This window comes from Schistocerca nitens, chromosome 11 (genome assembly GCF_023898315.1).
Source record: "Schistocerca nitens isolate TAMUIC-IGC-003100 chromosome 11, iqSchNite1.1, whole genome shotgun sequence".
In the NCBI taxonomy this organism is placed as follows: domain Eukaryota; kingdom Metazoa; phylum Arthropoda; class Insecta; order Orthoptera; family Acrididae; genus Schistocerca; species Schistocerca nitens.
The window spans coordinates 151,052,257-151,076,569 of NC_064624.1; the positions used below are offsets into that span (position 1 = coordinate 151,052,257).

General features: G+C 38.5%; 1 long non-coding RNA gene across 1 annotated transcript; it reads left to right on the forward strand.

Annotated features, from left to right (window-relative positions):
- The first annotated feature begins 331 nt into the window (after window positions 1-331).
- LOC126213531 (uncharacterized) lies at window positions 332-22,125 on the forward strand. Its single transcript, XR_007541210.1, has 3 exons — window positions 332-1,794; window positions 2,958-3,459; window positions 21,773-22,125. It is a non-coding gene; the product is annotated as an uncharacterized LOC126213531 (long non-coding RNA).
- Window positions 22,126-24,313: the final 2,188 nt, after the last annotated feature.

Below are 24,313 nucleotides of genomic sequence, written 5' to 3' on the forward strand. Positions count from 1 at the left end.
AGTTTTCTACTATGTTCACGAACTTGTTTACAGCTTTGACCAGCCACAAAATATCTCGGGCAAATAGTTTTGGGACCTGGACCACTTAGCGCTCATTTCAGACGAGCTGTTTCTGTAGACGGTGACTAGATAAAATTAATGACATGCACAAAAATACACAGCATGGATGGGAACCAGGGAATAAAATGCTGTCATATGGTGCACCTCCTATTACTACCATAGTTGGTGTGTTCCTCAGTTAGCTATCTGTGGATTTATCCGCTGATTGTGCAGCTGACCCTAAGTGCAGGTACGTTTGAGTGAAACAGTCTGCCTTGTTGGTCTTATGCTTTTGTACTGCTTTATTTGAAACATGAGCTCTTTTTAAGTACATGGTTTTCAGTGTATTGTTTTATGCAGATTACAGGTTAATTTACAACTCAGCTGTTAGCCTCTATTGTTAGTTTTTTTATTGACATGAAGTGATAGTGCTGGGGACTTGCTAGTGTGTCTGGTAAGGCTTAATTAATTATTGATGGACCTAGCATTATTCAAACTGGGTGTTCTTCACAAAGTTTACAAATGTATTAAATAGTCGAGAAGTGAAACAACAAGAAAAAAGTTCTAGAATGAAATTTTCACTCTACAGCGGAGTGGGTGCTGATATGAAACTTCCTGGCAGATTAAAACTGTGTGCCAGACCGAGAGTCGAACTCGGGACCTTTCCCTTTCGCGGGCAAGTGCTCGCAGGAGAGCTTCTGTAAAGTTTGGAAGATAGGAGGCGAGGTACTGGCAGAAGTAAAGCCGTGAGGAGGGGCTGTGAGTCCTGCTTGGTTAGCTCAGTTGGTAGAGCACTTGCTCGTGAAAGGCAAAGGTCCCGAGTTCGAGTCTCGGTACGTCACACAGTTTTAATCTGCCAGGAAGTTTCAGGAAAAGAGTTATCCAAAAGTTTCAAAATGTTGATGTTTATTTGCTAATTTAGTATCTACATTGGCATGACAACACTGCTATACTATACTTTCAGTGTAGGTGTTTCACTGGCCATAGGTGGCTTCATAACAGCCATGGAACGGAACCCTGTGAGGGAAAAGAAAATTCGACATGGGAATCGGTCTACAGGAAGCAGAAATACATGAAATGTTTTCACAGTTGTGAATATGAAAAACAGTCAGCTATATAAGGGAATGACAACAATGAAAATTTGTGCCAGACTGGGACTCAAACCCAGTTTCTCCACTTTACGCAAGCTGTTGCCTTAAGCAGTTTGGCTATCCACGCACGACTCACAGGCAGACCCAAACTTCCATATGTCATCATTCCTTCGTCACAACCCTTAATCTGTGGTTTCCTAGCTGCGGGAGTTTCCCACGGCGTGCTGCGTAAAATGCATGCGAGACCCCACTGCCCACTCACACATTGCAAACGTACGGGACCGTTTTCCTAGGGTGGGGACAACGCAGTGCCCCAGTGGGCTCCGCCTGCAAGAAACACTATGCTTCGGGAGGAGCCCATCCCACACGTTGCAATGATTTACTTGGCCGGAGGAGTGGGTGTTGTCAAACTGGGCAGCAGCGAGACGACAGCTGCACTGTTTGTTTCGCGTGCACAGGTAACAACAGACAATTTTTAAGAGAACTGTTATAGAAACAATCACCAAAAATGTTGGCTGACCGCTTCTCTGCCTCAGAGGATAAGCAACTTATTGAACTGGATTCTAAAAAGCAAATTTTTGGAATATGGCCAACACCGAGTGGAAAAATCAAATGAAAAAGGATTTAATTTGGGCAAAAATCGGAAGAAAAATGAGTAAATCGAGTAAGTAGAAATGTCTTTTATTACATCCATGTATAACATTTATAAATATGTTTGTACTAATTTTTTAACCATAGTTGTCATGAGTTGGATGTTGTTGTTGTGATCAATACTGTGAACATCAATTAAAATTTGGTCCATTGAAGTAATCAGTGGTTCCGCTTCTCACAATGAATCCCTCACCTTTAATGTAACCGCCCATTCCTGCCAAGGGTATCGTGTTTCCCTTGGGCAGTTCATTAATTTCTGATAGATCTGCGTTATAAGGCTGTGGGGACTGGTATTCCTCTTGTGCAAGCAGCAGCAAACTGAAATGACTTTGTCTACAGATTCAGCTTTAATATTTATAGAAGTAAAGAAAACTCTGAATGTGGAACATGATACCAAAACCTTTCTCGGAAACTTCGTGCTTTGCTTAACTGGTAATTAAAGTTTCTTTTACGTGCATCTTCTAGCATTTGTTGTTTGCAGTAAGGTTTCATCTTATTTTCGACTAATCTGAAAAGGCCTCGTCGCAAAGTATGACGTGAGGCAACAGCAGGTTTGATTGTGGCAATACCTGTGGCAGTGGGAAAATTGATTCATTTTTTACTAGTCTCCCAATTTTGGATTTATCGAATATTCCAGCGTCTCCCTCTTTTCCGTAAGAACCTACGTCAGCTATGTTCGCGTCCACTATGGCAAGGAGAACTACTGAAAAGTAGTCCTTGTGGTTATAATATTGACTTTCTGTTTTGTTAAGTGCTACAGTCCTAATGTGTTTACCATCAAGTGCAGCAACAGCATTAGGTAATTTTCAACAAGTCCCGAGTTCTTCTGCCTTCCTCCCCCAGTCTATCTAGTCTGGAGATGGTAAAAATTTAGGTAACAGTGCTTGCTCAAGAGCCTTGAGAACATGGAGCAGAAATGGTCTTATTTCAGACACTGAAATGCGATGAGAGAATTGTTGAGAATGGAAAGATTCCCCAGTTACAAGGTATCTGAAAAAATTATGGGAGTAAATTACTTCGGATGAAAAGTAAGCACATAAATTTGAAACTGACACAAAATTCAATATGTAAAACATTTCTGAAATTGAATAACAATGCTAATGTTATAAATAGAATGTGTTTAGACATAGTTTAACTGTTTGCTCTTTTCAAGATTTTTAACGGTTGTTATTTCAGGTGTGAAGTGCAAAAGGTGATGGAGAAACATCTGAGATCATTTTAGGAGATACAGAAACTAGAAAGGTCTGCGACAAGTGGCTCAGTAACCACGAAGAAAAGAGCTGTGTACCGGGACAGGCTTCAATTCCTTAATAGCGTGGAGGTTGAAAGGAAAATGTTTTCCTAACAGTGTGCAACAGGAACTCGTTAGGGAAAGACTTGAAGATCGACAGACTTCTTCCAAATTTATCGACTGAGGACGAAACTGGTTTGTTCCTCAAATCCATGGCAGCAACAGTAAAAAAATTTAGACCCAACCTTATTTGCAAAGCCAAAAAACAGATTTGAAATACTGTGATGGACATATAAACCATAAATCAGAGAGATCAAGGATATGGCAACAACTCCACATTTCGGAACGCAAACAGCAGCCATCCTGCTTCTATCCAAAGTGCTGACAGTGAGCAAGGACCTAGGAACTATGACAATACTGTCACTGCTGCAAACTTTGATACCTATAGTAAGTGAAACATGCTTTCGACATTATGCCATCTAGTATTATTTTCTTCAAACTACAGAGCCAATATTTTTGTCCAATTCTCAGTCCCATTTGCTGCCGTCAGAAACAGTATAAACCACACGTATATATGTAATAGAAGTTCTGCAAATTAGCATTTATTCTACTGGAACAATTGCAAGGCAGTGCAAAGCGTATTGTAACAATCGATTGTACTGAAATAATGGCACAGCCGGAGATATAACAGTCATTACTACATCCCGTAGCCTAACAACTTACATTAAAATTACTTATTATTGAGAAACTTATCTTAATGTAACTGTGAGTTTTTCTGCTGATGTAATCAGTTTTGCCACTCCATTACAGGAATTACTTCTCAGTTTGTCTTCAGTTAGCGAAAGAAGGTAATGAAACTTGTTGGGTGTGAATCTGAAAAATGCCGTAAACTTCTCCACATCGTCGAGCAAATATTTTGTAACTAAAATTTTATACGCTCCTTTTTCATGATGCAAGAACTTTTGTCTTACTGCTTTCCGCTTCCTGTGTACTTTTTCCGATAACATACTGTCATCCTCTTCCCTAACTTCCATGCACTTTCAGAGTGCCAAAATTAACAGTGTTTTAGCTCGAGCACTGCGCTGCATGTTTGGACTTCACTGTCTCCGCTGCTGCTGTCGTGCTGCACTGCCCCGGGCCTAGCAGAAAGCTCCTTGCAGCGTGCAGGAAATAGCCTCATGCCAGTGAACTGCACAAAACTGCTCTCGTCTAGAGGAAACTATAGCACCCACCGACTTCCAACAAACTGTAAAAATTATTTCAAATCTTTACAAAACTACTTCTCATTTTCAGCCTACCCCCCACCTCCCCCCCCCCCCCCCCACACACACACACACACACACACATATGCATATTTTGGATGTTGGTTTGGTAAAAATTCCGTGTCAGACGCTACATTTTACTTTATTACTTCACTATTACTGACTCTATTGGCCAGAACTTTTGCAGATGTTATTGACATATATTACTGAAGGTAATTATAAAGTTATGTTGTTGTACGACACTTAGTTTAGGAGATATGGCATAGTAAATATTGAGCAGTGTGAAAAATCAACTTTTCTAAAAATTGCAAATAGTAATCTGTTTCAATAGCACAAAATTTTCATTGAGTTAAAAAAAAAAACGTATAAGGAGGTAGTTCTCATATCAATCTACCAGGTAGAGTTGCCAAATTTTAAAAAAATCGTTTTTTTAGGTTCTGGCATACACCACTCTGCACCTAGGAAAACATTTCACATAGCATGCTGCAACAAATTCCCGCAGCTAGGAAAATGTAGCTTTACTCGTACAAACATTATGTATTTCTCATACAGGGGAGGACATTTTTATTGAAAATTGCTGGCTGGTATTGGCAGATAAATACAATATTGCAATGCCTGTGTCGTTAAGAAGAACGATGCCCCAGAAGGATGGGCAATGCAATGGCTACAGCTGCTATAAAATACATGGAATGTTTTCACAGTTGTGAATACCAATAACTATCTGCTGGGAATGACGTGCACACATTTCGGAAGGAACATAACATTAGTCTTTGTAACAACACAGGCACTTCAAAATCCTACTTATCTGCCAACACCAGGCAGCAACTTTCAATTAAAATGTCCTTCCTTGTACAGGAATTACATAATGTGTGTACGAGTAATGTTGGGATGCAGGGACAATGAATTATGGAAGTTTGGGTTTGGCGGTAAGTCGTGACACAGTCAAAGCGATTAAGGCGACCACTTACGTTAAGTGGTAAATCCCGGTTTGAGTTCCGGTCCGGCACAAAATTTCACATTCCCATCTACAGGTGATGGTTGTTCGTATTTGCAACTGCGAGTACATTTTGTGCCTTTCATAATAGCTGTAGTCGCTGCAGTGCTTGTTCCTTCGGATGTGACTGCACGTCTGAAGGAACGGTGCATCGTTTTTCTTAACAATGTAGGCACTACGATACCACAGGAAACAGAAAGTCCGAACTCTCATAAAGATGTACTTAGGGGTAACGTGGCACATGGCTGGCACAAAGCAAGGTCTCTGATTACTGCCAACCACAGGTAAAACACCTTCGTCAGTGGGTCTGCCCATACTATGCACTTTGTGTGCCCTGCCTGACAGGTTATCGCACTCTTCCGTGGTGCAACCCAGGCTAGCTCATCTGCCTCCATCGCAGTGTCCACTGGTGGGGACACTAAAGCTACAGAAAATATAAACAGTATTGGTAAGGGTGTCTGTGCATAGAATCTTTTTACCGTAAAAGTCACCTCTTTTTCTAACATTAAAAACATTTTCCTCCTTTGAAAGAACTGACAGAGCCACTTTTATAACCATGATTTATTGAGAATCGTGTCATCGCCATCAGATATATGGTCTCTTTCACAGAATAGGTAGGAAAAATGTTCATGTCCCCATGGAACCTATGTAACCTGGCCTAAAAATAAAGCAGACAATAAAATAATGCAAAAGAAGACAAAATTACATGAAATTTACTACCACTATGTAGTGAGCGTGATGAGTATAGGTTAACTGCGAATGTTAACGGGCACAACAACCATCTCACCAACATTTTCAATATCACAACGTTCTTCCAGAGAAACCTTGAAATTGATAATCCAGTTCATTGAGAAGCTTTGTTACTTTCTCTGTTTGAAATGCACTGTGATATATTTTGACGTTTTATTCCTTTCCGACGAGTGTGAATCCACCTTAAGAGATAATATCATTTTGACTTAGTGGTACTACTAGTCTTTCCCCATCACTATTACCACCATTCGATGGATACGACAAGAAACAAATGGAAGGATGATTTATTGAGAATATCTTGAGACTCAAGTTAAGTGGTTTGTTTTATTCAGTTACGGGTTTTACAACTAAGAAAACTCATGTCACATTTTTTTCTTTTAGGTATATTAAGGTTATTAAAGTACAAGCCAGTTAATTTATATGTGGAGGAGAAATGCAAAGCATCAGTTACAAAATACTGAGTGGTTACATTTAATTTATTGTTGTTACACTCACAACTACTATATATGTGAGCAGTTCCTGTCATTTGGAAACATCTTAGGAATGACAAAATCAAAGTAACATAGTGTATGTTAACAGAAGCATGACATTTCTTATCAATCACTCTTCACAGACTTCATGATAGTTATAGGTTTAATCATCCTGTTATGAGGATAAAAAAATTATGATACACTGAATGGGCATTCAAGGTTTATATCATATAATCTGTGTCCAAGTCTTACCGCTATTTGCACTTAAATTAAATGCTAGTGAAAAAAAAATTATTTATTAATTCATAACATACCGTATTTACTCGAATCTAAGCCGCACCTGAAAAATGAGACTCGAAATTCAAGGTGAGAGAAAAGTTTTAGGCCGCACCTCCAAATCGAAACAAAGTTGGTCCATTATAATATGAGACATAATTTAGGTCGAATGAATGACGATACAGCTACAGTAGTTTGGTTCGAGTCGTAAGCTTAGCACTTAAGCTTTACCAGGTAGCCATTGCTATGCATCAAATATTATTATTATTATTATTCCCCCCCCCCCCCCCCCCCCATCGGGGAGGGCTGGCAGCAGCATATGTGCTGCTCTTCAGCTGAAAGACATAGAACAAACAATAGAAGACATTTAAAAAGAACAAAGGAGAGAATACGGTGAACATAGATATAAAAAAAGGGGGAACATCATGGAAGGCAATGGACAAAAAACGGGGTGACCGTAAAAAGGAGATAAAAAAACTGTTAAAACTGTTTAAATTGTTTAAAAGTAGCACACACAAAAAGCCACACACTGCGACAATTAAAAGAACACAAGGCACAGTATGACTGGAGCATGAAAGGTATCGACAGATGGTATAGCACATAACAAACACTGATGGCGAACCTCAAGGCAGTACACAATTAAAATCACACCTCTTGACGCACAGGAGAAACAGCACTAAATACAACACTGATGTGGCACACTGACAATGATCAAAACAGAGCATCTGCCAGGCGCAAGGAGATGAGGGAGACTGGAAGAAGGGAGGGAGGGGAAGAGATGGGGGAGATGAGCAGTGGGCGCGCTGAAGAGGGCCAGGTAGGGAGGGATGTGGGAAGGAAAGAGGCAAGTATGGGGTGCAGGGCCTCAGGGGAAGGGGGAGGGGGGGGAAGGAGGAAAATCCGCTCTGGGAGAAGGAGGGAAGAGGAAAAAAGGGAGCCCTGGGGGGGGGGGGGGGAGGGCGAACAAGGCCAGGTTATAGTTGGAAGGAAGGGTAGATGTCACGGCGAAGTTCGTCATCCAGGAGGGGGAGGCGTTGGAAATTGCCCTGATGAAGGAGATGGAGGGTGTGGAGGTGGATAGAGGGAGGGATACTACGATAGAGATGCGGCAACAGGCGTGGGGTGGAGAGGAAGGAGGAAACCAGAGGGTGGGGGGGATACTCATCAAGTACTCCGTCTGTATTTATACGCGTACCCTTCCTTTTTCACGTGCTTCCTCTGGTTTGAATTGATTGCTTATTTTTCTTTGATCTGATAAGTGCCGTTCTCTTTGTTATAGGTGTTTACGTCACTCTAAGCTAAAAATGCATTAATGTATGCATTGTTTGTAACTTTCTGATAATTAGTGTTTATGGCCTGTCACCGCTCGCCGCATGTGCGCTCTACCGCCGCTTCCAGTTAAGAAAAAGAGAGAGAGAGGAATCGTCTCATTAGCGAAACAATGGCAAGAGACTGCTATATGTTGTTACTTACACTACTGCTTTCTTTGATAATGATCAACAAGAACCAAATAATAGACTGCGTATGATAGATGTTCTGAACGAGAGTTTAGAGAAAATTTTTCTCCGTTTGAAAATCTTTGCACACGCCTCTTTTAGTACACTACATTCTGCACCGAAATTAGAGTCATCTTAGATTTAAAAATCTAGTCAAGTGCCGTGCTTCATTTCTGACTGTATCACTATTAGGCATAAGAATAATACGAATATAAACATGGGATGATATGTGTATTCTTCCGCGTTTGCTGTTGTCTCACTCTAGTTTCGTAGTTTATTAGGCAGACAGGATTTAAATGAGATAGCTGCAAACACGAAATAATACATGACAAAATGTTTATATTCGTATTATTCTTATGGTGAAGAGAATACTGCATGTGATTCACAATTCATAAAAGTTCCTATTAGCAACCATCTCCTCTCACAGGTAGGAAAAAATTCAGAAAAGAGTTTCCCATATTGACAAACATCCCTGACAGTCTTGCCAGTCGGATTTTCGTAGTACATTGAAATGCTGCTACATTCGAAGATGAATAATACGAAATTTGTATTTCCTTCATTGGATAATGTACGAATATACAGTGTTCGAAACTCGGGGTTGAGAAAAAAAGCTCGTCTTCCACTTTTTTTGTTACTGACGCAGAGGTTTTGGCACCAGTATTTATCTTTGTGCCTGCAAAGCATGCCTGTGTAGCACTACATATATTCGATGGTAGAAGTTAGTTGTGGCGGCACCTACCAACATTTTTCAGAACTTCCGCTTACTTTGCACTCGATTCTAAGCCTCAGGTGGTTTTTTGGATTACAAAAACCGGAAAAAAAGTGCGGCTTAGATTCGAGTAAATAATGTATGTTTACTATTCCTAGTAGCTTATTTCATTCCTAAAATGAGAAAGTAGATTTTGAGCTAATGAGGACCAATCATACACTAAAAGTTGTTTATTCAGCTAATAACATTAATATCTGTTCATAAATGTACTTAATGTTTCAAAATGGGAGCCAGAAGAGAAATTTCTACAGGCTCAATGAATTTGATTCTTTATTTTTGTAGCCATTATGACCATGTTGTTTTTGTTGTTGTTGTTTTCTTCAGCCTGAAGACTGGTTTGCTGCAGCTTCCATGCTGTTCTATCCTGTGCAAGCCTTTTCAGCTCAACTACAGAAACTTACATCCTTCTGAGTCTGCTTATTGTATTCACCTCTTGGTCTCCCTCTACGATTTTTGCCCTCCATCTTTCCCTCCCATACTAAATTGGTAATCCCTTGATATCTCAGAATACATCCTATCGACCGATCCCTTCTTCTAGTCAAGTTGACCACAAATTTCTTGTCTCCCCAGTGGTGTTCAGTACCACCTAATTAGTTATGTAATCCACCCATCTTAATCTAAAGCATTCTTCTGTAGCACCACATTTCAAAAGCTTCTGTTATCTTCTTGTGTGAATTGTTTACCATCCATGTTTTACTTCCATACAAGGCAACATTTCAGTCAAGTACCTTCAGAAAAGACTTCCTTACACTTAAATTTATATTTCTCTTCTTCTGAAATGTTTTTCCTGCCATTCCCAAGTGTGCATTATGTATCTGCTCTTTTTTGGCCTTCATTAGTTATTTTACTGCCCTCATTCCTAATCCTCTCAGCATAATGTAATTGTATTCAACGACATTCCACTACCTTTGTTTTGCTTTTGTTAATGTTCATTCTATATCCTCCTTTCAAGACACTGTCCATTCCATTCAATTGCTCTTCCAAGTCCTGTCTGTGTGACATAACTACAATGTCATTGGCAAACCTCAAAATTTTTATTTCTTCTCTTCAAACTATAATTCCTTCTCTGAATATTTATTTGGTTTTATTTATTGTTTGCTCAATGTACAGATTGAATAACATCAGGGATAGGCTACAACCCTGTCTCATTCCCTTCTCAACCACTGCTTCCTTTTCTTGCCACTCAACTCGTAACTGCTGTCTGGTTTCTGTGCAAGTTTTATAATCTTTCACTCCCTTTATTTTATCCCTGCTAGCTTCAGAATTTCAAAGAAAGAATCCAAATCATTACTGTCAAAAGTTTTCTCTAAGTCTACAAAAGCAATAAACTTAGGTTTGCCTTTCCTTAACTTCTAAGATACAGTGTAGGGTCAGTATTGCCTCATATGTTCCTACATTTCTCCAGAATCCGTACTGATCATCCCCATGGTCAACATCCAACAGCTTTTCCATTGTTCTGTAAACAATTCATGTTGATATTTCACAACCATGACTGACTAAATAAATAGTTTGATAATATTCACACGTGCCAGAATCTGCTTTCTGTGGAATTGGAATAATTATATTCTACTCGAAGTCTAAGGGTATTTTGCCTGTCGCATTTATCTTGCACATCAGATGGAAGAGTTTTGTCATGGCTGTCTTCCCCAGTGCTGTCAGTATTTCTTGCAGAACGTCAACTACACCTGCAACAGTGTTTTGACTTAGGTCTTTCAGTGCTCTGTCAGATTATTCTTGCAGTATCATCTCCCATCTTATCTTCATCTACACTCTCTTCCATTTCTATAATATGGCCCACAAGTTTATCTCCCTTGTATAGAACCTCTATAATACTCCTTCCACCTTTTAGCTCTCCCTTCTTTTCTTACGACTAGTTTTCCATCTGAGTTCTTGATATTCATATAGCTAAAGGCTCCTTTAATTTTCCTATTGGCAGTATCTATATTCATGTACGCTTCCAAATCCTTACATTTGTCTTCTAGCCATTCCTGCTCAGCCATTTTGCGCTTCTAGTCCGCCTCATTTTTTGGACTTTGTATTCTCTTTTGCCTACCTCGTTTGCTACATTTTTATATTTTCTCTTTTGTCAATTAAATACAATATCTCCCATGTTATCCAAGGATTTTTACTAGACTTTGTCATTTTGCCTATTTAATCCTCACCTGCCTTCACTATTTTCTCTCAGAGGTACTCATTCATCTTCTACTGTATTCCTTTTCCCTCTTCTAATCAATCATTGCCTAATGCTCCCAGTAAAACTCTCAACATCTGGTTCTTTCAACCTATCCAGGTCCCATCTCCTTCATTTCCTACTTTTTGCAAATTCTTCAGTTTTAATCTAAAGTTCTTAACCGATAAATTATGATCAGAGTTCGTATCTGCTCCTGGAAATGTCTTACAGTTTGAAATCTGGTTTTGAAATCTCTGTCTTACCATTATATAATCAATTTGAAACCTTCCTTATCACCGGGTCTCTTCCATATATACAGCCTTCTTTCATGGGTCTTAAACCAAGTGTTAGTGATTATTAAGTTATGCTCTGTGCAAAATTCTACCTGGCAGCTTTCTCTTTCATTCCTGTTCCCCAGTCATATTCACCTACTGTTCTTCCTTTTCTCGTTTCTCCTGCTATCAAATTCCAGTTCCCCATCAGCATTAAATGTTCGTGTCTGGTAACTGTGTGAACCATTTCCTTTATCTCATCATACAGTTCTTCAATCTTGTCATTGTCTTTGGAGATAGTTGGTATGTAAGCTTCTCCTATTGTGGTTAGTGTGGACATCATGTCCACCTGGACTACAATAGTGTTTTCACTATGCTGTTCGTAGTAGCTTCCATGCATTTTTCTTATTCACTGTTAAACCTAATTCTACATTACTCATATTTAATTTTGTATTTATAGTCCTATATTCACCTGTCTGGAGATGGTTCCTCCTGCTGCCAAACTTCTCTACACAAGAGCATAATTTAGAGTTATTGCAAATTATATGATTGGTTAAATTATAAATTGTAAATCACAGCAGACTTAATTTTAACTTTTTCCACAAATTGTCCCACTATTTGTGTAGCTATGTAATATGATACATGCTTCCAAAATTCTTGAACAATCACAGAAAATATTTTATTTGGAATGTTGCCTCTACTTTTGTAGATTAGCACTGTCTTCACCAAAAAGTACTGCAAAATGTTTGAGAGCAAATATGCAACTTTTCTTGTCGTATATCAGAGAACAACATACCAAAGCTACTAAACACAAGAAATTATCCTCAATTTAGTGTTTCCAAATTTTCATATTAGTTTTCTTTTACATTACAAAACTGAAATCTAAAAGTTAAAACCTAACTAAACTACAATGCAATGTGTATAACACATGATGAAACAAGGTGTTATAGTTAAGTGTAGCCACAAAACTAATAAAGTAACCGAATCTTCAGTTTCTTCATTTTGCACTTGAAGACTTTCAAAATAGTCATGATGCATAGGTGGTATGTATGCAAGAATCTTATATCATTCAGTTGTATTTATTCATAGGATGTAGTCCATCATATATTTTTACCTCTGTTAACGTGTTGAAAATTTTTTCACTCCCCCTGTTCTAAAATGTTTGCTTTTTCTTGAGGATTGCCCATTATCATCATCATCATCAGTTTTTTGGCATACAGTTTAAGGTATTTATCATTTCTGAAGTTGACATCTTGACCGTCATCACAGTTTTTCATTGTTGTGTTCAGCTTTATTCCAGAAGCGTACTTGACTGTTTTCCTTCACACTTTAGTGGATAACTACACAGTTCTTCAACAGTGTGTCCAAGGAAGTACTTCGTCTTTGCATTTTCTATAAGCCCTGCTTTCATTTCTTCTTTGCCTGTTTATTGCCCTCTTAGTAATATTTCTTTTCCTTTTCCTGGTGTGTTGTGGTCTGTACAGTGTAGGGTGTGGTGATCTACTTTTTCTTCTCTTTCAGTAGATATATACTGTGCTTGTGCTTAAAAATAAACATAGGCAAATAGTTGTAAAGAAGTAAAACAGAAAAGAAAAAGATGATAACCCACAGTTTTGAATGTTAGGATCAAAACAATGCTAACTCTCCATCATATGTATAACACCTTATTCTTTTGTTAAGGTGAAGTGAAAAAAGTGATTGTGTCTACCTTAAAAGCATTAATTAATGTATATTACATTAAAGGTATATAGTCTTAATGTTAATAAAGCTTCCAAAATTTTAATAAATGTTAAACCTAAACCATATGAGGATAGATTGCTGGCAATATATGCCAGGCCACACACGTTATTTGCAGTAATGGATTTATTCCCTGGCATTTTATGAGGTTCTCCATTACTGTCTTCAGTAAATGGATCACAGTCGTCATTAATGTCCTTGCCGAACAGCTGCCTTTTTACTCAATTACACTATGGCATGGGATTGTTTATCCAAAGATAAGAGTTCAACTAGAATAGGACAAAATAATACATGTAGCTGTCAATGCTTTCTAGTGGAATAAATGGAACTATGTATTGTCAACACGCAGTGCAGTTGAAACCAAGACATATAGTGTGATCAGACTAATTTTAATTCGGGGTTAGCACTCTCTTCTTCCGATCCTTTCAGTTCTTTGTAGTCAAGATATTAAATTTGATTTGTGGGCCAAAACTTAGTATACAAGAGGGCATTTTTCTTAAATCAGTGCATATCCAGAATTACTTTCCTAAGTGATCCCATTTCTAAAACCTAGCAGTAACCTTACATGTGGATCACGGATCACTCATCAAAGACAAACCCCATTTCTAAAACCTAGCAGTAACCTTACATGTGGATCATGGATCACTCATCAAAGACAAACACATTTGTGGAGTTTGGAGCCTTTGGTATCTGCATATATCAGATTTGCTTCTTACACAATTGCATTGCTTTGTTCTTTCTGTGCATATCATTATGCATATGTCACTATTTGGGACTTCATAGAACACCTGATCTACTTATTACCCACTTGACATAGAACAGTCTGTTCACTGGTAGTGAAAGCATCACCCATCATAACCTGATATCTTAATTTAGATGATAATGTTGATGCAGCAGGAGCCATCATCTGCACAGCCTCAGAATTTAATTTTAAGAAGTACTAATTGGCAGACCTTTTTTGGAGCACACACACTCTCTAGTTCTGCAGAAGTCACTAGCAGTTGGAAAACTGTGGGCTGCTAGCCTTTTGTTTATCTCACTGTCTCATGAAGTTGCTTATTACACACAGTAATTCCAGTTACAGTGGTATACACAGTATTGTTTTTGTGTGTGTTTTGCTTATGAGATCTGAAATTCGGAATCTAAGAAAATTAAGCAGAGGCACACCTTCAGAATCAAACTCGAAGTGCACTTAGCCTCATTTTATTGCAACAGAACATAATGTTCAGGGAAAGTGTAAGCTGTAGGAAAATATGAAAAAGGCTGAAATAGCAATAATATATACACTGAGGTGATCAAAGCCATGGGATACCCCCTACTGCTGTGTCAAACCTTCTTCTGGCTGGTGTGGTGCATCAGCTTGACATGACACAGACTGAACAAGTCGTGGGAAGTCCCCTACAGAAATACTGAGCCATGCAGCCTCTACAGCCATCCATAGTTGCAAAAGTGTTGCTGGTGCAGGATTTTGTGCTCAAACTGAGCTCTGGATTATGTCCCATAATGGCCATATCATTCACTTGAATTGTTCAGAATGTTCTTCAAACCAGTTGCAAACAGTTGTGGCCCAGTGACATGGTACTTTGATACCCACAAAAATTCCATCATTGTTTGGAACATGAAGTCCACGGTATCCAAGTAGCCGAATGTAATCATTTCAAGTCAATGATTGTTTCAGATGGAGCAGATGGACCATGTAAATACAGCCTACACTATTATGGAGTCACCACCAGCTTTGACAGTGTCTTGTTGACAATTTGTGTCCACGGCTTCATACAGTCAACACTACACTCAAACCCTACCGTCAGCTCTTACCAGCTGAAATTGAGACTCGCATGAGCAGGCTACAGCTTCCCAGTGATCTAGGGTCCGACCAATATGTCCATGAGAGGCACTGCAAACATTGTTGTGCTGTTAGCAAAGGCACTCGTGTTGGTTGTCTGCTGACATAGCCTATTAATGCCATATTTCACCACACTGTAATAATGGATACAGTAGTGGTAAATCCTGCATTGATTCTGGCAGTTATTTCGCACAGTGTTTGTCTGTTAGCACTGGCAACTGTGCCCAAATGCTGTTGCCCTTGATTGTTAAGTGGAAGCCGTGGGCCACTCCATTGTCCGTGGTCAGAGGTAATGCCTGAAATTTGGTATTTTTGGCACACTGTGGACCAAAGAATATTGAAGACCCTAACGATTTCTGTAACGGAATGTCCCATGCATCTAGCTTCAACTACCATTCCAAATTCAAAGTCTGCTAATTCCCATCATGTGGCCACAATCACGTCAGGAACCTCTTCATGTGAATTGCCTGAGTAAAAATGACAGCAAGAAGGAGCCACTGGCTCCAAAAGCATGCATATGTAATACCTATGTTATTTGTATTTTCCTGCCACCGCTTGGTGAGTAGATTTTCTATGTATACAGTCACATTATAACAATAAAATAAAATATATCCTGGCTGGCACTGTGATTCACGAACACTTAAACTTTTCATATATGTGAATGAAAAAATAAATAAATAAATCTGGGCTCTGGTGATCACTAGATGACAATGAATGAATGAATGATGCTCTATTTATATTAACTTGCATAAATTAAGATACCTTTTAATGTAGGGCAATGAATTATTGTACTTGATATCCACATGTTATTTTGACATGTTGTCCCATTTTTGACCAAACTTATGTTTCCATTTCACATCTTTACTGTCTGACCCAGTTTGACTGGCACATTAGATCTGTAGCCCATGATAGTAATGACTTGTTATTCTCCTGAGCACAAAATTTGCTGACCCAGTTTTCCATACAGGCTGAGAGGAGAACGGGAAGAAATGATTGTTCATGGTCTGGGAGTTGAGAGGGTCAAGCATGGCAAAATTGTTGAAACATATTAGTTTAGTTTTAATCCTGAAGTGTCTTCCACACTCCTGAAATAGCTTTCAGTTGATTCATGTAAACATGAACTTTTATTACATAACCATGCAAAGGGATGCGTTCTGAGAACAGATATCATTCACACTGAAATGATTTGCAGTTATTTTACAGAAGTATTCCTAAGTCTATTGTTGAATAATGTCCTGATTGACGAATCCTAATGTTACCTACTCCGAGGCTCTGCTTAAGCAGCCAATGTGGTATTGGAAACTCCATGCTGTGATGTAAAGGCTTTGACTGGTGAAATTCATCTGCCACATACTTCTAAAGGAGAACCTCATACAAATAACACAGCACAAACAAATATTTGCACTAACACTCATACCGCATGTGGAAATAAGCACCCATGTATTATTTAAAAGACATAACTCTTAAAATAAAATTAACTACCAACAAGTTTACTCATTTATGTACAACTAGGGTACACAAAACTTCACACGTTATACTCACAAAAGGAAAACCCCTGAATTTAATTCTACCAAAATTCTGTACCCTCGCACCTGTATAAATGAATAGGTGTGTTACTATTTTCTAGCTAATCCAACTCAAACATTAAATATTACAACAAGAACATTTTTTCATTCATATATGATATCTGAACATAATTCGTACTTGCTTTTATTTTCATTATTTAATCATTTTTGTATTTAAAACATTTATAACATTATAATCTTATGATTCTTAAAAGCTAGTATTAGGCTTTACATCAGGTAAGTATATACATGTTCCCTTGTGTTATTCATCATAATTATTATTTTTTAATTTTCTTGTAAAGTCAGATTACTGTATCAACTAAAACAGTTGTTCTAATTAAATCAGTTTTGTTAATATCACAACATAAAATTATCATTGTCATTACTTTTTCTTCGTTGTCTAGGTTGTACTTAAAGTATAAAAACAATAGAAATTCATGTATGGAATAATACACAAAATAAAGGAAAAGAGCCCTCACCTTATAGCTGGGTGATGTGCGGTGCATAAAAACACACAATGAAAAACAGTAGTCGCACTTTCTCTGGCACAAGTACACACATTCGACCACACAAACACCCAAAAAAGCTCACCCGCAGCTGTGGCTAGGCTCTGCCTGAGTGATTGCACCTCAGACATTACATTGCTCTCCCATTGGTAACATGAGCTGCTTGGACCAAAGAATATGCCACCACAACATCTGCAATTGAACTTTTCAATTTATTTTTTGCAGCATTGTTACTTCAACTAATTGCCACTGAAATAATTCACACAGATAAGCAGTGTATGTCTAAATGTGCTGTTACTTCACCCAGCCCATGTAAAAGATTGAAACCTGTCACAATAGCTGAGGTAAAGAGTTTTATATGGGATGCCTGCCGAACACGGAACTCAACAAAAGACTACAATGCTTTCATACTGGAGCACAAGACCATCTCGGGCATTTCTGTGGTTTGGCAAAATGATTTCTGCTCTCCGATGTAGACGTCTCACGAAATACTTTGATCTTGTTGATCCGGAGAAATGTCGAGCACGAGGTCAACCTGACTATGAGCCGTGAATCAGATATCAGCCATTGGCTGATAATGCCAGTGACATATTCAGGCATAATTACAGCTTAGTATTGATGAATGTCTAGTTGGTACTAAATGTCACCCTTCCATATTACAATATTTGCGAAGCACACACAACCAGTGCGGAATCAACTTCTGGATGCTTTGTGACACACTCATTGTCTTGAGTTTTATACTCACAGAGGTGCCGAAAGTCAATAAGATAAGAATGAAATTGTAAAACATGTGTGAGGATACTATGTTGTTCTGTCTGGGTAATTATTTGAACAAACATTATCACATATTCGAACACAACTTTTCATAATATCTGTACCACTTGTAAAAAGTTTATTCAAAGTAGATACCAACGTTACTGGCACTGCAAAGAAAAACAGGAAATTTTTATCACAACAATCAAAAAAAAATTAAAAGATTTACTATATGTGAGGTCCAATACCAGCTTGTGCATACTGAGAGAGAAACTCTCAGTGAACCTCTGTCCACTTACTGCTGTTGGTGATATTAATGTCAAGTAGGAAGGAAGCCAAGACTAATACGACATGTGTGGAATACACACACATGACGCGATGCTGTGTGCCTGTTTGGATAAGAGGAGAACTCTCCATTACCAGAAGGAAGTATCATTCAGCATTATGAATGGCGTTTAACCCGTACATGTTATACAAATAACACAATAAAGGATGAAAAAATGATTCCAAATATCTATGGCCGAGTGGTTCTAGGCACTACAGCCTGGAACCGTGTGACCGCTGTGGTCGCAGGTTCGAATCCTGCCTCGGGCGTGGATGTGTGTGATGTCCTTAGGTTAGTTAGGTTTAAGTAGTTCTAAGTTCTAGGGGACTGATGACCTCAGAAGTTAAGTCCCATAGTACTCAGAGCCATTTGAACCAAACATCTATTTACTGTAAATGATAATCCTAGTGGTTCCCCAGATTTGAGAAAACTTCCAGACAACAAAGTGAAGCTTCCTGCGTGTGTACTAGTAAAGGTGAAAAAGAATGAAGGTGCAACTTTGGGTTACATGGTGGATGCTTTCTGTAAACACAAATGTTACGTGATACAGAACTGCATAAAATAAGCAGACTGTAATGTACTACCAATTATTATAATTATTACTTCTATAAATAACATTAAAATTTCATTTTTCTTATGTCACTTGACTCAGAAATTTGATGGTAAGTGGTATTTTTTTCATATTTTTAAGTTGAATACAACAATATGGCAATTTCAGTGGAACACTTTTGAATGAATGTGTGCTGCATTAAAATTTACAGCCTGCAGCATTCCACTTGAGTTAGATGTGAATTAGCTAACGAAAATTTAATTTGGCTTTTCTTAACCTCTTACTTCTGTTCAGCTGTCATATGGGATGTTGCGAGAAGACTTTGTCTCATCTTTGCCTGCTGCTTACTGAAAGGCAATACAACACTGCAATATCTACCTTTCTTGAAAAACTACGCAGAGACTTTGTGTATGCATAATGTGTGTATTGTCCACAAACATATAAAGTGTCTTTTAGGTAACAGTAAATATCAGATCAAATTGCCAAACACGCAACCTCTACATGTAAGTTTATACAAGGAAAGATGGGATCAAAATGTCATTTCATTAACAGTTTAATTGTTTGAGTTCAGTCAAAACCATTGTCAGTGTTATATATATTCTCTGAGGATACCATGCTTTTCCAGTGTAGGACAGCAATGATTGGAGCCCATATATTCATGTACCTTTCACTTGCAGAGTTACTTGATCACCATCCAATCTTAAAGACATGCATGGTCCTTTGTCACAGTTATCAACATGCAAACAAAATAACAAATTTGCTCAATAGTTGAGCTCTCTTGTAGACTATCTTGCTTCAGGGTTTTCATTCGCTAGTATCATTTGTCATTAAGAATATGTAGGGACACACCTGTCCTCTGGAGCACTACGTAACACTGTACAACTCTGTACATCAGAACATGTACAAGCAGACAAACCCACCAGCTTCTCAAAAATTTTAGCTTGATAATGTGAGAAACAGTTAAATCTTATTTATCTAGTGGTGAGTACTATTTACAAATGTAGCTAATATGAGCACTCTTTCTTAAGTTTGATAACACTTTTGGTGTACGAATACTGTCATTTGTGTCACTCTCATTAGTTTCCAAGAGCAGCAGCTATGTGAAGAACAAAAGTACCTGAGCTTAATTGTTTGAGAACCCCAGTAATATGCCTCTTCCAGTTCAGCTTTTCACCAATATGTACACCCAAAAATGTGGAGCAGTCTGCCGTATTTAGTGGCTCCTGTTCATGTGCTTCATCAGTTGTTGGGATGACTGTTACACAGAACTCAATAAAGAGAATTTTCTCAAAATTAAGGGAGAGTCAATTTTCAAAGAATCCCTTAACAGTTCTTTGAAAAATATCATTATAATCTCTTCTGTGGCTTTCTCTCTAATAGAATGTAATAGAATAGATGATAATGTCCCTCCAAGTGGCAGCAGGAGAATACACATATAAAAAAAGGTTTTATGTATGCAAGCTTTTGGAGCCAGTGGTTACTACTTCTGGTAGGAGGATTTCCTTCACCCCTCTTCCTCCCCCTAACGCCCTTATGACAGCAGAAGCAGCCACTGGCTCTGAAAGCTTGCATATGTAAAAGCTTATTTTATGTGTGTTTTCTCCTGCCACTGCTTGGTGGAAAGATTTTTCATCTATCCAGTTAAATTATATTGTCAAAAATTGATTATTTCTCTCTAGTAGGATTTATTGTAACACTGCTTGTTGAATGTTAAGTGGAAGAGCATTCACACATATAAGAAACAGGAGTGGACCCAAAAATTGAACCCTGCAGGATCACCTTTGTGGCTTCTCCCCACAGAAATTTCTGTGTTTCTAACACTGGCTGTATCATTGCATTCTTCAGTTAAAACTTCCGGCTGCATTCTGTTTGTTACCGTAAGTATGATTCAAATCAGCTGTGTTAAAGCCGTCAATTCCATAAAACTTAAATTTGTATAAGAATGTAGCATGATCTACACAATCAAGTGCCTTGGAAATATCACAGAATATACCAACAGGCAATATTTTATTACTTAATACATTTAATATTTGGTGGGTGAATTTGTAAATAGCATTCTCTGTTAAGTATTACTTCTGGATTCTAAATTGTGATATGCCAGGTAAATTGTTTTGTATTAAATACAAGTGCATTACTTTTCAAATATTTTGGGAAACAATGTCAGTAGGGAAATTGAACAATAATTGTTTGTCTTGCCACATTTCTTATAACACGGATGAACAATTGCATATTTTAACCTGTGTGGCAAATATTTTTACCAGTGAGGCATCATATATGTTACTAAGGACAGTATTTATTAATTTTGAATGGCTTTTCAGAAGGCAGTTTGAAATTCCTTGAACAACATATGAGCCTTTGTTTTTTAGAATTTTTATAGTTCTATTAATTTCCATGAAGGATGTTGGTGCGACTTCTAGGTGCTTAAAGTTAAATGGAATGGCCTTTTTAGTATAATGTCTTACTGCTTCAACTGAACCATTTAATCTTATTTTTGTTGTTAAATTTTGAATGTGATTGTTGAAAGTACTCTCAACTTGTGAATTATCAGTGGAAGAAATCACTGTTCTTTTGAAACTTTGAGGGTTAATTTATGCCAAGTCTCATTATTAAATGAATATATTTTGCACATGCAGTTAGAATGCTTAATGCCTTGAAGATGCACCCACAAAATGACTGCCAGTAAGTGCTAGAATCACTATCTCCAGCTGCCCACGTACAATGAGAATGGAGTACCTGATCAGATTAGCTGATTATATGCTTCACCATTTGACAACTTAATATTTGCTCAAATGCAGGAGCTTTTACTCCTAGGTACTTAATTTGAGATTGATTTGCGCCTCATTGGCAATGAAGTGGTGTACTCTACATACAAAATTCATGTTACTAATTAGCAAGTACTTAATTCTTTTCTAATTTGACGTGTAGTGATGTTATTCTACTTACTTTTGTTCTTTCCCTGACTACCAGACTCTATCAAAAAATATTCGATAATTCATTCAATATACCTTTGATTTATTTTCAGAAACATCGCAAATCCAGTACCACACCAGAACGACTACAGTATTGCACAATCAAACATTCTCTGCCACCACCCTCTATTTTCTGGGATGGTTACTAAGGGTAGGCCATGGCCAGTAGCCAAGTTCATTATATTATATTTTACCATTTGTGCCAAATTAATGTGTCTGGTTACATTAACGTTATGGAACTGTCAGTAGTAGTATCATAGATACACTTTAAGAAAATGAAATGAGTTGCACTCCACTGTGAAAACCCACTGTCATAAAATGTTTTTTTGGAGTAGATGACAATTGTATGTTGTGTGTTGGAGTAATTGTTGTAACAAATGTGATTTTTTTAATATGACATGTTAAAAACAACTACAGTAAAATAAAATTGTTTATTGCAAAAGGAGTTATGTTTCTTACATATGTTACATTGTCCCATTTTAAGTATGTGTTGTTCACAATCCCTGCTCCCATCCCCACTTACCTGGTTTACACTTCAGGAGCAAAGGTTGTCAGAACTGCAAGTCTTCTGATGCAATAAATCCCTCATTTTAGGATGATCTGGGCAATAATTTACTTATTTCTGCAAACATGTTTAGGAAAAATAACTTCTTTATGGAGACTCTGCTCCTGTGTATTTCACAAGATAATATTAATGCAAAACCTCTGTGACTGAAATGGAAAAGTCCAGTTGGCGGCACTGACTTGTGATTGTGTAACTTAAGCTTTAGCTATTGTAAATGTAAATGATGTGATTGAGAGATGGTTACGGACAGTTCACTTCGTGGCGTATGGCTGGTGAGTGCCATGTCTAGAGTTTTGGGAGGGGATTAGGGAAGGGGGAGGGGCCCTCGTGTGAAAGTTTTCACTGTCATCTCACATCTATAACTGAGTAGGCCGAAGACCAAACAAAAAGATAGCACCACTGTAGTTTATTTGTTGCAGTTACCATGACGCTGCCACAGAGTTTCAATGTCTGTCTGATGTCTCTCGTGCAATGCAGTGCTGTGATGGGAGACCTCAGCAACATCTTTGTCTAAAGATGTTGCCGAGGTCTGAATGGTGTTGGGCACTTTTCCTGATCACTGAACCCCACTTTCAAGAGCTTCACTAAGATAACAATGGCAATGATATAATTAACTCTGAAAGACACACTGCCTGAAAAAGCAGAGAAATGTGATTACGATTTTGTAGAAAAGTTGTTGAACACATCAACAATGTTTTGTGTTTGGTAGCTGTAGAGGACTGTTATCATCAAGATTGCTATGCTAAATTGGTGTCAAACACCTCCTCTGTTTGAAAAGGGGCCCACACTCATGGTACCAATTTTGATGCTGATTGGAAGAAGTATGCAATTTTCTAGATTCTTCAGAGAAATCCCAATTTTTACTGCGTGATTTATTGCAGAGAGGCAATGAATGACTCCCAAACTGAGATAAAATGACTATAAAAACTCTTAGAATACAAACTGACTGAACGCTATGGTGATGAAGTCACTCCACAAATATACAGTGATCTAACTCCCAACTTCTAGTCTGGTTAAGGTTCATTGATGATACATCTTCACAATTTGGCACCCTATCCTTATTCGTTCAGAACCTCAAGGCCCTTTCTCCTTTCACAACCTCAAGACCCATTCTCCCATCTGCTTCACCTGGTCCTCCTCTACACAATATGCCATCTTCCTGGACGCTGACTTCCACCTCTCGGATGTCTCCTTCCACACCTCTGTTTACATCCAACTCACTAACCACCAATAGTACCTACATTTCGACATCTGCCATTCCGTCCACACAAAAAATCCCCCCCACATACAGCTTAGCCACCTGTGGATAACATATCTGCACTGAGGAGAACTCTCTCGCCTTGTATGCTGAAGGGCTCACAAGGGCCTTCACAGACAGCAACATTCCACAAATCTAGTCCCTAACCAATTTCCAGTCCACATCCTCACACATCCCCAATCCTCCCACCAACCCCAAGAATCAGCTAAAAGGAACGCCCCCTCTTCACCCAATATCTGGACTGGAATAATTGAACCATATCATTCACCTGGGCTTTATCTCTCTTCCTGCCCTGAAAGAGGGACATCCTACCGAAAATCCTTCCCATCCCTCCTAAAGTGGTATTTCATTGCTTATCCAACCTACACATCATCCTAGTCTATCTCTATGCCACTCCCAACAGCATGGCACAGGGATCATATACATGTGGCAGACCATAGTACAAGGGCTGCGTAATCCACCCACCCGACACCTACTTCTCGAGTCCTGTCACTGTTTTATCCTACCCTATCAGAGGCTGGGTCATCCGCAAAAGCAGCCATCATGTACCAGCTATGGTGCAATCACTGAACAGCTTTATCTATTATATGACTACCAACCAGCTGTCCACCAGGATCAATGGCCCCACCAAACTGCAGCCAAAAGCAAAGTACACCATACTTGTGGCAGCTGAACATACAATGCTCGATTTCAATGGCTGCTTCACAACTCAGGTCATATGGATCCTCCCCTCCACTACCAGCTTTTCTGAATCATACAGACAGGAGTTAT